Here is a 9217-nt window from a genome sequence, read left to right as displayed (position 1 = left end):
TATGGCAATGGTAAAATCTTCAGTTTAAAGATGCGCCAGTTGCCTGCATTAGCATCCCTTCCAGCTGATGAAATTCCAGGAGTTTTAATTAATGAATGCTACACCTACCTGAAGAATCCAGCAGAGTTACTGACTGGTTCAAAAATAATTGTGCATATGGTAGGATAAGAAGCCACTTATGCGACAACGGTGCTGTTTGATCACCAGCATTACTTCTGCCAAATTTGTGGCCTGTAGATAAGTGCATTCCAAATAGGTACCTGGGTGTCCAAAGCAACATAGAAACACGGCACAGAAGATGGAAACATCTAACGGGGAATGCTCATCATGTTGGGGTATATTAAATCACAGAAGAATTTCAAAAACAGCAGTGCCATGTGGAAAACGAACATGAGCATATTCTCCATGGGGAGCCATGCTCTAAAAGAAAAAAAAAAGCAGCTATTCATCGCCATCCAAGACTTCAAAACAGTTGATGATGGTAAAAGTTGGGCAGCTCTTATGGCCTATCTCCATGCAATTGCCCATAATCTATCCTTTAATACCCTTTTTCATGTCAAAGCTTCTTTTTTGTCTTGTTTTGATTTTCTCTTTTTTTTTTCATTTTTAAAGTTTCTTTCTCCACTACTTAAAATTATCAGTGCTATCTTTTACAATTGACTATGTTACATATTTCATCTTTGCTGCATTTCCAATCCCGAGGGTATAAATTGTGTCAAGACTTTTTTCAAAGAGTTCTAATTTGTTTTATGTGTTTTTTTTTTTTTTTTTTTTTTTTTTTTTTTTTTTTTTACAGATTTGACTCCATGAAAGTGCATTATCGCAATACTGGCTTTGTGTGTAAGCATCGTATGTGTATGTAAAAATGTGGAAACTTCCTCAATAAAGAGATGTCCTTTTTGTACATTCGCACTCGTGACAGGTAAAATTTCTCTAGAACTCAGCTCTTTGAGTGACTTGCATATGCTGTGGTGCTGACCCATTGAGTTTCCTTTATCTGTCTTGTCAAATGACTTAGTTTGGCCATCATGATATTTCAGGTGACTGTAATTATGAAGCTGAGTGCACACAATTACCAACCATAGTGATATGTGTTTATACAATTCGCTTTTTGATTTTCACATTAATCTGGCTTGTCTGCTTGTGACTATTATACCCATGGGATGTCCTAAACACACTTGAATGTTTATGCTCCAAAAATATGTATTTTATTATTGCCTATTTTATTGCGTATTCTGCCATGTTCTTATATGTTTCTCAAATAAATCATCCTTTAAAAATGTAAATAAATGTATTTTAAATAATTTTTTAAACATTATTTTTTTCCAGAACTCAATTTTCAAGATTTTCATTTTTTAGGATTGCAATTTTCAATATTTTAGACTTTAGGGATTTTGATCTTTTGGCATTTCAACATTTGGGATTATGGCTCTGGGGATTCTTTCAGGATTATGGCCTGTTGAGAAACATTAAGTCTACCCTGCCCCCACAGCTTCTTTGTGGAGAATACCTTTTAGTTTATAATCAGTGGTAGGCGGATAACAGGTGCCTACCTTGCATATTCCTGAGTCAGGCGTATATGCAAAACACCTGTGTATTGATACGAATCACCTGTCAAAGATCAAATAAATATGTGGATGAATCTCTGCTCGGGGGTTAGGTCCTGGAGAGCTGTCAGCCCTGCAGGCTCTCAGGCTGTTTGTCCCCAGGATAGATCCACTCTGTTGTGTTATCTGGGTGTCTGCCTCTCAGCCCACCTGGGTGGGGGTCTCCTGACCAAGCAGGTTCTTGGTAATGGCCCAAACCTGCTGGAACATTTCTGACGAAACCAACGGAGATGAAAATCCTTAGTTTTCGTTGTTCATAGACTTGCCTCAGAAGCATGATGATGATTAAACTAACAATAATAGCTATCACTTTTTATAACTGGGATTTTGAGGAGACACAAATCAATATTGCCTCTTTCCCTTCTGATTCTGAACGAAGACAAAGGAATGAGGAAAATGGGGTCCAATCCTCATCCACATGACTGGAGCAAGGACTTGGAATGAGAACCCACAAGGGCTTATTGACTTCCCATCCTGAGACCGGATCTTGGAGTAACCAACCTGCGGGCAAATTGGAATCTACAAAGCCACACGCTTCTCCAGGTAGGGAAGGACGGAGGAAGACAGGCCATCTCCCTCCTTGAGATCTTTGATGGGTCAGCACCCCCACTTAAAGAAACACAGAGGCCTGGCTCTTGTTTACCAGCCGGGTAGCTCACTCTGTCTCCCCAGGGAGTGCTAAGAGATCAGACAAGAGGCCCGGTGTATTCAGGGGAAAGCTCCCTCATAGCAATAACTATTTAGAGTGGGGCAAACTTGTCCCTCAAATGTTCCCTGTGTTTTTGTGATAATCAACTCATAATCAGTGTAGATGTGGCCATCCCTCCAGGGGGAAATGAGTCCTTTGTAAGGACAGCTCTGTCCCCGCTTCAACAGGCTGCCCTTTCCGTTGAAACCTCTGTTCCTTCAGGTGTTCTCCTTGGCCTGCTGGCAGACAGGGGAGACTGTGCCCTTGGAGGGCTCTGAATTGAAGCAAGTCACATGCTAATAAAATCATCTCCAAGGACACCCCATACAAGGCTCAGAGTTATTCCATTTCCTACCTCCTGTCCCAAATGATGTCTAGCTACATTGCCTAATACAGCACTAAAGCAATTCTGTATTAGCAATTCTGAGGAACAGGTGTGAGGAACTGTGTCTGCCAGGACAGGCACTGCAGGAGAGCCTTGGAAGTCGGGGAAAGCTGGGGCTGGGAGGGGCTTCTGAAGGGGCCCCCTATGCTTCCAGAGGGGAGCTGCTCTTTCAGATTTGGGGCCTGCAAACTCCATTTAGGAGAAGGAGGTTATGAATGAGGGCAAACCTCTCTCTCTCTCCCTTTGCCTTCTTCCTAGCCTTACCTGCTACTCCTCTCTCTCTTCCTCACCCTTCCTGAATTAATGACCCCACCAAGACCTTTTCCAGAGAAAAACGACCAAGCCAGAAATCATCCGCCCTCTCTGACAGCCTGGCCCATCCCTACACACTCATATCTCATGGGAAGTCTCTCCCACGTGTCTCTGGGCCACGGAGAGACTTCCTGTTCATCCACTGTCAGATATGAGTTGTTAGCACTTCTTGGCAAAGGATCTTGACAATTGCCTTGGGAAGGAAAACAGTACCATGGGTTAGCGGAAAGAATGTGGCTTTTGGAGCCAGACAGACCCAGGCTCAATTTCCAGTTCTGCCACTTAATACCTGTGTGACCCTGGGCAAGTCACTTAACCTCTTTGAGTTTCAGTTTCCTCGTCTGTAAAATAAACACAAAGATGATAATAGAGAGCTTGTGAAACTGCTTTGAAAGTCATTCAATGTGTGAAGTGTGCTTGTGAGACCCATGGGAGGTAGGTTTTAATAGTTTGGAAGATTCCAGCATAGCCTAATCGCAGTTTTATGGGCCTCTTCCTTTTGATGAACAATAGAACTTATCCAAAGACTCTGAAATTACAGAAATCCCACAGAGTGCTCTGCACAAGGAAGCTCCTAAACAGTCTTCACTGGGCTTTCTAAGGAATTTGTCTTTCTTTTGCTCTGAGTCCATGCCCACATCCTTCTTAGTGGCAGCTGCTCACTAAAAACATTTTGAAAATGCACTCTCACAGTGCTCTTTCAGGCATTCTTTTACTAGACTGGCTCTGGTTTGTCATGAATTATATGTGTCTTGAGGTTGTCTGTATGTGGTGGTAAAATTGACAGTGTAAACAACAGGACACGGGAGGATAGTTGGTCCATTGTCCTTGTGATCCTTGGTATGGGTCTACCCTGTAGGTGACTCCAAAGCACCTTTGCGACTCAAAGTCTTACAGGCCAGGCATGGTGTCTCTCATCTGTAATCGCAGCATTTTGTGAGATCAAGGCAGGTGGATAACTTGAGGTCGAGAGTTCGAGACAAGCCTGGCCAACCTGGTGAAACCCCGTCTCTACTAAAAATACAAAAATTAGCTGTGTGTGGTAGGGACACCTGTATTACCAGCTACTCAAGAGGCTGAGCAGAATTGCTTAAGCCCAGGAGGCAGGGGTTGCAGCGAGCCGAGACTGTGACGCTGCATTCCAGCCTGGGTGACTCCATCTCAAACACCAAAGCAAAACAAAAAAACAAGGTCTTCCAGACTTTGGAGGTTGGAGGGAGCTCAAGTCAGACCAGTTTACCCAAAAATCCTGCTCTGAGGCCAGATGCGTTAGAGAGAACATCTCTATAGGTCATGTGAATGTTTCCCTGGGGGTAACACTTAGGCTTATTGCATGCAAGGAAAAGATTTTAACAAGAAAATGCACGTACTCAAAAGATATTGAGTAGCTTCCAAAATTGATGGGAGACCAGAGAACCATCTCTGGAAATGCATGTATCCCAGGAAGTTAGGCCACAGCTGAAGATCCCCTTTGCCCCGAGGAGGTGCTTGTTAGCAGCTAGCCACTACGTCACCACTGCTGCCACCACTGGACCCTCAAGCTTCTAGCACTGACCTTGCTGTCATTTGAGTTAAAGTCCCAATTTCCTCTGTGTTATTGGATTGCTTGCTCGGTAGTCACAGACTTGAGTTGGAACACCCTGTTGACTGTTCTCAGATTGTGTGCTCACATTCAGGAACCAGGGAGCAGGGAGAGTCCTCTTTGGTTTTTGTAGTCAGATCACCTAACAGGAAGTTCCTCTAAAAGCAGGAAGGTGTTCAAAAGATTAATGTCAAATATACTAGAAAATTAGCAGCTTTAGTGTTTTGTATTTTATTCCTTTAGTTATTTTATTTTTATTTATTTATATATTTTTTGAGATGGAGTCTCACTCTGTCACCAGGCGGGAGTGCAGTGGTGCGATCTCGGCTCACTGCAGCCTCTGCTTCCCGGGCTCAAGCAATTCTCCTGCCTCAGCCTCCTGAGTAGCTAGGATTACAGGCACGCACCACTATGCCTAGCTAATTTTTGTATTTATAGTACAGACAGGGTTTCACCATGTTGGCCAGGATGGTCTCGATCTCTTGACCTTGTGATCTGGCCATCTTGGTCTCCCAAAGTGCTGGGATTATAGGTGTGAGCCATCCTTTAGTTATTTGTAAGATTTTTTTTAGTTTTAGCTTCTTTTTTTTTTTTTTTTTTTTTTTTTTTTTTTTTTTTTGAGACGGAGTTTCGCTCTTGTTAACCCAGGCTGGAGTGCAATGGCACGATCTCGGCTCACCGCAACCTCCGCCTCCTGGGTTCAGGCAATTCTCCTGCCTCAGCCTCCTGAGTAGCTGGGATTACAGGCACACGCCACCATGCCCAGCTAATTTTTTGTATTTTTAGTAGAGACGGGGTTTCACCATGTTGACCAGGCTGGTCTCGATCTCTTGACCTCGTGATCCACCCGCCTCAGCCTCCCAAAGTGCTGGGATTACAGGCTTGAGCCACCGCGCCCGGCTAGTTTTAGCTTCTTAAAAAATTTTTTTGGGACAAGGTCTTGCTTTGTCGACCAGGCTGAAGTGCAGTGGCACAATCTCGGCTCACCCCAACCTCCGCCTTTTGGACTGAAGTGATCCTCCCATCTAAGCTTCCCAGTAGCTGGGACTACAGGCACACACTACTACACCTTACTAATTTTTGTATCCTTTTTGGTAGAGAGGGGATTTCACATGTTGCCTAGGCTCGTCTCAAACTCCTGGGCTCAGGCAGTCCTCACCTCAGCCTCCCAAAGTGCTAGGATTATAGGGATGAGGCACCAGACTTGGCCAATTGATATCGCTTTTAGTCCTAGAGACAAAAGATATAATTGAAATGTTCTGTTCACCCCTAACAATTGGGTATAGCAGAAAAAATACTGACTTGGTCTCAATTTCTCTGTCAATTTCTTCTGTGAAGTGGGAATTAAGATAACAATTCTGCACAGCTCACTCCAGCCTGTTGTGAATATCAGATGATATAGAAACATTGCAGACTGTTAAATGCTGTGTCAAAGGAGCTGATGGCATGACAGTATGGCTATTTTCCCCGCCATCTGATAAACCATTGACAAACAATAGCACTTACATTACAAGCATTTCATTTTCTGGAATTTGGTGATGTTTGCAGGGGCATGGAAAATCACATTCTGCAATTAAAGTATGCAATGCAAAGCTGAGCAATTCACCTGAGGTTACACAGCTGGGAGGTGCAGAGCTAGGATTTACACCCAGGTCTGTCTCACTCTGAATTCTATCTTCTTTACAGGAGGCCTGGTTCTCATCCTCAAAGTTGCATGAATTGACTGGAAGCTCTGGAAGAGGATTCTCCCCAGGAAAGAGGTAGAAGGAACCAAAGTAGGGGGAGAAACAAAAACCCATTCCTTGAATTCTTAGAATGACAGTTATTTCAGAAGAGAGCATAGAGACATCAAGGCTGGAAAACTCAAATGAAAACCCCAGCCAGCCTTCCCAACAATCCCATGAGATATTGCATGGAATATTTTTCATTTTGCAGATGAGGAAACAGGGTGAAAGAAGTTAAATAATTTACCCAGAAACATCCAGCTAATATCTTTAAGGCCTGAGATTCAACCCAGGTATATCACCTTGGATTCTTAGTTACACACCACAGAAGCCAATATTGGTTAGTAGAAACAAATAAGTGATTTTTATAAAAGATACTGAGTGACCCTGGTGAACCAAACATGAAAGGCTCTCCAAGTCACAGGCTGAATCATTGAATTAGTTCAGCACCTTATACTCCTAATGTAACCACTAGGTCACTCATGCTAAAACATCTCCTACTCCTGCCTCTGAGAAATAGATGTAGCTGTTACCACTCTTGTTTAAACAAATTTTTGAGCATATGGCTTCCTCAGAGGGAATAAATTAGTCCATCAAAATGGACTGTTTCCTTGGAGCGGGAAAATGTTCTGAAATGCTGGGGGTGTAAAGACTTTGTTTATTGTTAGCTGAATTCCTAATGCCTACAAAGTGCTTAGCATGTAATCGATGTGTAATAACAGCATATCAACTTACTGATCAAATAATTCTATCTGATTTTAAAGTTCATGCCCCTGGACACTATACCTCTTCACTATGCCTCTTCATAGATGGTCCATGATGAGATCTAACACAGAATATGTGATTGCACACTAATGAAATTATTGAAAGTCTCTATCCTATATAAAACTATTTTCATTTGTTTACCCAAATGTGCTGTTGTGATTTATGACTATGAGCTCTAAGAGACAGGGACATATCTATCTTGTTTACCATTATATAATTCATTTTTAATACAATGCTAAAAATTGAATAAGTATTAAATAAATGAGTAGACTGATAAATGAATGAGTTTAAGAGGCAAGGTAGTCAAGATTTGGGAATGCATGCTAAGGTGGTGCCAAGGATGGCATCTCGGTGTTTAGCTTGAACACCTGTGGGAGGGAGGCTGACATTTACGGAGCACGGGAAGACAAACAGGCTCTGGGAGGGAGATCATGAGTTAGTTTTGGACTTGCTGAACTTTTATGTCTGGGAGACATGAAAGTGGGGTGTTGAGTGGCTTGCTGGATAGATGGGTCTGGAACTGAGGAGCAATGTCTGGAATGGAGGTATAAATTTGGGAGTTGTCAGTGTTGAGCTAGTAACTAAGTTGCAGTTATAGACATGTAAACATATGATATGTACAATACCTGAAACTACATATGAATCTAAAAGTATGTAAATATAAAATTAAATACATGCATAAACCATGTAAATAGTAGAATTAAGTTATTCATAATATTCAGGAACAAATAATACATAACATTAGACTGAAAAGTTGATTACTGATTTACATTGAATGGACACCCAAATAGTAGAGATTATACACTGGAGGTTGGGATCCTTTAATCTCTCAGCTAGTCTGTCTTCAAGGACAACATAAACACAGAATCAGTAGTGTGTCTGTGTATCAGAGCTCCTCCTGCTGTGTCACTGGACAGGGAATGTTAGGTATTTCAGACGAATGTTCGCTGTGTCTTAGGCATTTCTTTTGTCTGGGAACATTCTGGGGAAGGAGCACAAAGACAGGGCAATGGGAATGTGAAGTTGAGACACGGAAGGAGGCAGGCAGGAGATGCATAGGGAAGCCTGCAGAAAAGCTCTGTGGGGACTGAGTCTCATTGCCATCCAAGGAGCCGGAGCCTGTGACCAGAGAGAACACCCCATATTCTTTCTCCTGTCTGTGAAAGGGGAAGGGTGATCAAGAGGTTAACACTGACTCTTCTCAAGCCTCATAGCCTGGGAATGGGCTGAGAACACCTGTGGTCTGAGGGCCTAGCGCTTTTTAATGATAGACCATTCATTCATCACTGTGATTGAGAACAATTGTGGATTTAGACAGAGCTCAAACCCTTGCCCTGTCACTAACTTACTGAGCAGCCTTTGATAAGCAACCTATTCTCCCTGAACCTCAATTTACTCCCCGTGATGTAGGGAAAATAATAATATAAGACACATAGTGTTTTGGATATAGTGATCATCTTAAATTCTTATGACAAAATTGAATCCAGCTCTGCTGCTCCGTTAGATGGGTAGTCACTGGCAGGTTTTGGATATGAAGATGATAAGCTCTGATTTACTATTTAAAAAGACACCCCTGATGCCCTATGGGACATCAGAGTGGACATCAGGGGATCAGAGAAGTGGCTACTGATTCCCTGATGTCCACTCCTCTAGTGCAGGCATGGAATGATGGTGGATCAAGATAGAAGTGAGGTAGAGGATGGAAAATAGGCATTTCTGGGTTGTTGTAAAAATTAGCGTTTATTAGGAGCTTAATAAACAATAGTTAATGTAACAATTATCATTATAGTTATGACTTTCATCCTTAATAACACTTGTCAATTGCAGAAATGCATTCGGAAATACGGTAAAAGCATGCATATTTTTGTTATTTATGATGTATTAAATAAACTCCCATATAGTGCTTACTATGTACTTGGCTCTATACTAAGAACTTGTTATCAGTCAGAGTTTCCCAGAGAAGCAGACCCAAAAGGAGATAGAGATTAGATAGATAGATAGATAGATGATAGATGATAGATGATAGAGAGAGATAGAGAGATGAATTGGCTCACATGATTATGAAGATTAAATCCCAAGATTAGCAGTCAGCAAGGTGGAGACCTAGAAGAACTGATGGTATAGTTCCAGTCTGAGGCCAAAGACCTGAGAATC

The 9217-nt window shown here is 42.2% G+C and overlaps 1 long non-coding RNA gene across 1 annotated transcript; it reads left to right on the top strand.

Moving 5' to 3' along the window:
• The first annotated feature begins 805 nt into the window (after positions 1–805).
• On the top strand, positions 806–8818 carry LOC141585075 (uncharacterized). The gene is made up of 3 exons (XR_012518347.1): positions 806–922; positions 1987–2150; positions 6261–8818. It is a non-coding gene; the product is annotated as an uncharacterized LOC141585075 (long non-coding RNA).
• Positions 8819–9217: the final 399 nt, after the last annotated feature.

This window comes from Saimiri boliviensis, chromosome 7, assembly GCF_048565385.1.
Source record: "Saimiri boliviensis isolate mSaiBol1 chromosome 7, mSaiBol1.pri, whole genome shotgun sequence".
NCBI classification, from domain to species: domain Eukaryota; kingdom Metazoa; phylum Chordata; class Mammalia; order Primates; family Cebidae; genus Saimiri; species Saimiri boliviensis.
The sequence above is the reverse complement of the archived record's forward strand: the minus strand, read 5'-3'. Positions and strand labels throughout refer to the sequence as shown.